We start from the raw sequence: 5575 nt of genomic DNA on the forward strand, positions 1-5575 counted from the left end.
TGGATCACAGATATTTTGATTTTGCCACTACGGATTGGATCACAGATATTCTAAATTTGCTACCACAGGCTGGATCGTGGATATTCTAAAATTGCCACTATAGGCTAGAGCAGTGGTTTGCCAGTGGACTGGAGCATGGTTATTATGAATTGCCACTACGAGTTAAAGTATGGCTATTATTATGGATTGCCACCGCAGATTGAAGTGCATTATTAAAATAGTTTGCAAGTCACAGGCTAGAACATGATCGTGATTAGTCCAAAATCCTAAAGAAACTTATTGATTGATTCGGATTAAGTTAATGAGACATGGATGATAAGACACAAAACCATAATTAAGTAGAAGAGGCTTTACTTAATTCTATATGTGTAAGATATCACTTTTGAAAAAGATGAGTGTTCAATGGTATTTGATGCATGTTTTCTTTTAAATATATTGACATCGAATTATAGTGGATACTTGAAATGATACTTGGCATGAAATTTTATAGATTATGGTTTGCTTATGCTACTACTTAACAATTATTTTTGAATCATATTATTATACTGGTGCAAGTGTATGGGGTTTCTTATTGGGCTGTAAAGCTCACTCTCTTTGATTTTATTTTCTTTTAGAGTTTCAGGATGCATAGCTGGTTGGGTTGGGCATGAAATTCAAGGGCTAAATTTGCTAGTTCATTAGTTAGTTGAATTTTTGATACCATGGAGCACTTGAAATAGTTGTGTTTGAACTAATTGAAGAAGATCCTAATTTATATTTGTCATTATGCTATTTAAAATGAGAAAGTATTTTAATTTATATTACCTTAAAATATAGAATGATCTAACATTACTTCTAATTCTAAAAGGTACACGTTGAAGAGGTTCCTAATTTATATTTGTCATTATGCTATTTAAAATGAGAAAGCATTTAATTTATATTTACCTTAAAATATAGAATGATTTAACATTACTTCTAATTCTAAAAGGGACACGTTGAAGAGGATCCTTAGCTTGGTCGGACTCCTTCTGACCTCGGAGCTCAGCTTCAACCCAAGGACTGGAGCACCAAAGAAAAACTGTAGGATAAGTCTACACTCGCCAGAGATTCTTCGGTAGGAAACTCTCCGATACTTAAGTCAGTCAGAGCTTAAGAAAAGTAGAGAAAGAGAGAAAGAAGAACAAGAGCGTGGATTATTCTATGGAGTTAGACTTACTTGAGGATTCCCTTGCTATCTTTTTACATAAAGGTTGAACCGCAGGTTATTATGCTGGAATTTGGTAGGCCATTAACCTTTAGTTCTCTAGATTGTTAGGCCTCAATTTAATAGGCCATTAGGATAGAGAATCTGTCTACTAACTTGTGAATCATGGTTGTTAGTCTTGGGTGTCAGTTGTGGATTTTGCTCACATTTTGAAGATTATTGGGAGATTCCAAGAATCACCTACATGGCTGAATAGGTTGATAGTTTGAGGTTGGTATAAGGCCAAGGTTCCATCTCAGATGTACTAGTGCCTATGCAGGTTGTGGGATCTCATTTTCTGTCATCAGTAAGATCCCGAGCTTAAGGTCAGTAAATATTTGAGCCGGGGTTGGATAGAAGCTAATGATATAACATTGCTCCATTTTTGTCTCTTGGATCTCTCCCTAGTATTCTTATCTTGTTGAGTCATCGGTAAGTGCTCAATCATGACCCAAGAAGGGGAAGATGGGTTCGGATGGCAGATAACCTCCATAACAACAGTAATATTAAATAGTAGTTGCAAGAAGAACTACTTATGTCTGGTAGGAACTAAATGCATGTTTTAAAATCCTTTTTAGCGCTTCATCCCAAAAAAAAAAAAAAAAAAAATGAAAAACCATTTTAGTGGTCGCCACATGAATGCTATTCTTCGAGATGTCTACGACAAGAACTCATATCATAGCACTTGTTTCATCTGAGCCTGCAAAATGAGCTATCACATGTGCAATTGATGTGATGGTGAATGGCAGCTTTAAACAAGGAAAACAACAGTGAAGAACCTCTTCAGTCGTGTAATTTTCTGTGATGCTTGCCAGAGGAGCTGATAAAGCCAGAGTCTGTAGCATGGGAACCAACAGAGTGCATACATGCTGGCACTTCAGGACTAAAGAATCATATTTTATATGTAATTCCCAAGTTTATTAATGGTCTTATCAGTGTCTTTAGTGCATGAGATTTTATAAGAGGTGGATTGAGTTAGCATATCCTGCCATCCAACTATTTGTATTTGACAAACAACAACCAAAAATAGCAAAGATCAATCTCCAGTAAGCTAAGCAGTACGTGGTTCAGTTCAATGTTCTGTTTTGTTAAGCCAGGGAAGGCAAAGAAATTTCAGAATCAGATTTCTTAACTTCTCCGTCAGAAGTGCCTTAACCAGAATTTCAGCAATTGGAGCGTTCAAAGATCAGAGAGATAAATCATTATAGTCTGCATGCATTATATTATGTCAAACATGTGGCATGCTACAATTACAAGCTTTGAGCGTTTTCAATCATACAAGAAGTTTATTCCATTAGTAGAATCTGGAGGGATGGAAATTACACACAATGGAGGGGCAAAGGAAATGGAGGAGAGAGGATGTGACTTGCAGATGCTGGTGATATTATGTCATGGCTCATCTTCAAAAATGATGGAGGGGATGTGTTGAACCTTGTACCTATCCCCCTCGTTGAACTGACAAGGCATACGAATCAGCTTCAGTTCCCGAAGGGCGGTCATGCGCTGCAATGCATCAGGAAGCATCTCCAACTTTTTGCAATTCGCGATAGTTAAGTGGGTGAGTCTAGGCATCGCCCCAACCTCCACTCTCCATTCCTTTAAATCAAATACTTCATCTAATGTCAAGTGTTGCAGTCGAGGAAAGCCACCAGCAGAGCACGACATTATCTCCCCCGAAATTTCAATCAATGCCAGTTCAAGAAGCCTGATGTTTGGCAGCTTCTCCAGCACCGACATTGGGTCTTGCTCCAATTCAGAATGAGACACTACGAGCTCAGTGAGGTTTGGTGGGAATTGAGTGCTGTCTGGGAGCTGCTGCCGTTGCTTGAATAGCACTCGTCCATGCAGTCTTAATGAACGGAGGTGGTGTAGGTTTGGTGCCCGAGCGAAAAGGATGTCCCCAGGGATTGGATAAAAATTCAGAGTCAAGGAGACAAGTCTGTCCATTTTCACTTTGTATCTCGTCTCCAGGCATGGATAGCCTTCGATTTTCAAAGTCTGCAAGTCGCTGTGATCACCAACTATTGGTGCACTGAGAAACGTATATGCATGAATATAGATGTGTCTCAACGCCCGGATTTTCCAAAATGATTTTGGCAGCCATTCGACTCCTGTATTTCTCACATCCAGAGCCTGCAGATTCAGGAGACGTCCTATTGAGGATGGAAGTCTGTTTAAACCAGTGTTTCTCAATCCCATATATCGTAGATGAATCATGTCGCCGATCTGTTCCGGCAACTCCTGGAGACCGTATGCGCCTTCCAAATCCAGCACCCTTAATGAGTTCAACCCATTCAAAAATTTTCCCGCAGCAGTACTATCTTCCAAAACTAAATTGAAGCCTAGCAAAGTGCGCAGATGTGGTGAGGAAGTAGCCACCTCGTTATTTACAACATTGTTGAAAGCTGCACGATGAGTGGATATACCATTAGATACTGCCATGTCACTACTGCAAACATGAAGAAATTCATCCTTTCTGGCTTCTGATATGCCTACTTCATGTAACATATCATGGATGCGTATCCCCTTGACCCGCTCATAACCTCCACTTTTCTCCACAGCCTGGATCATACACCTCTGGACCAGTTCATCCAAACAATTCCTTGCAGTTTCCTCTAATTAATGTCTGCTTGGGTCTTTGTGGTATAAAACCCTCAGCAATCCATAATCTTACTAGTTTCGATGCTGAAATAGTGGAGTCCTCCGGAAAAGAAGCAATGTACAAAAAGCATGATTTCAATTGATTAGGCAAGTCATTGTAACTTAGAGCCAATATATCTAGGCATCTTTTGTCTTTGTGCATGAATTCCCATTCGATGCTCTTATCTACCTCAGACCATGCAAGATGACTACGTTCTCTGCTTGACATACATCCTCCTAGCACAACCAGTGCAAGAGGTAGACCACCGCATTTCTTTGCAAGGTTCCGACCCACATCTTGTAACTCCTCCAGTATATGTTGGTTTGGAAAAGCCTTCTTGCAAAAAAGTTCCCAACTCTCTGCATCGTCTAGAGTGTGCAGTTCATGTGGATCAATGGATGGGTCGATAGACCTTGCAACTTCAATATTACGGGAAGTAAGGAGTACTCTACTTCCATTATTTTTATTAGGAAAGATTGGGCCTATTCGTTCCCACACTAGACCGTCCCATACGTCATCCATTACAACAAAATATTTTGTATCTTTAAAAAAATCATATAGCTTCTTTCTGAGCTCCTCTTCATTCATCTCCTCTATAGCGCTCGAAATATTCTTTTTCACCATATCCTTTAATATTGCGCGAACATCGAATTTCTGTGAAATAGTCAACCAAATAGATGTATCGAAATGTTGTTTAACTTCATCCATATTATAGATTTTCCTTGCAAGGGTGGTCTTGCCAAGACCACCCATACCCACTATGGAAATTACACTGCGGTTTTTGTTCTCCGGATCCACTAATAATTTCACTAATTTTTCCTTATCGTCCTTGAAACCTATGACGTCAGTGTCGTCAAAGTAATGATCAGGGAATTGCCTCAGTGCTTGCAAATGATCATCCCAATCGCTGCTCCTCTCAACTCCACCTTCACCCAGGTTAGCAATGCCATATCTGGCTCTTCTCTCAGAGATACCACGGATCTTCCCCTTTATTTTTTTAATTTCAGAACCAATTTTGTGTAGGCGGATCAATTCACAAGGTTTGTGAGAGTACCTTGAAATGGAGCCCACGAAGCCTCTCCTCTGACGTCGCCTCTCAGCCATGTACTTGACCTTGTCTATGATGACTTCTGCTTCATATGCCACATCTCTTACCTCACGTATCCAGCTCTCCAATCTTTCGTCTCCCTTCCTCCTGGACTCGGCATCTTTGAGGAAGCCTTGCATTCCGCTCAGCTCTGCTTTGACCCATTCGACTTGATCCCTCACCCCACGCAAGAAAGCAGCTTCTTGTGTGACAAGGCTGGCAAGCTGAGACACGACATTGGAAACCACACTCGAAACAACGGACTCAGCCATCTCTCCCCCCTCTCTCTCAGAGAAGAAGAATGTAGATGGTGATGAAATGTATGAGCAAGAAGGACAAGGCTTGATCCTTGCAAAAGTTCTCAGTAGTTAGGATGCTTAATTTCTTTCAGCCATAGCCATGGAATCTTCTTTCTTGAAAAATTTTAGCACTCCCCAACGAGAAAAAAAACCTTATTCCAAAGGTAAGATGCTGCTTCCAGAGGTAAGATGCTGATGCCAAGTCGCACTAAACTAAAAACTTTATTCCAAGTGTAACACGCTGATGGCAAGTTGCACAAAACTAAAAACTTTATTCGAAAGGTAAGATGCTGCTGCCAATATGCCACTATTGATAAGATAAACTG

The 5575-nt window shown here is 40.2% G+C and overlaps 1 pseudogene; it reads right to left on the reverse strand.

The window, feature by feature from the left end:
* Positions 1-2425: 2425 nt before the first annotated feature.
* On the reverse strand, positions 2426-5278 carry LOC105033941 (putative disease resistance RPP13-like protein 3; annotated as a pseudogene).
* Between the last annotated feature and the right edge of the window lie 297 nt (positions 5279-5575).

The sequence above is a fragment of the Elaeis guineensis genome, chromosome 1, assembly GCF_000442705.2.
Source record: "Elaeis guineensis isolate ETL-2024a chromosome 1, EG11, whole genome shotgun sequence".
Lineage (NCBI taxonomy): Eukaryota > Viridiplantae > Streptophyta > Magnoliopsida > Arecales > Arecaceae > Elaeis > Elaeis guineensis.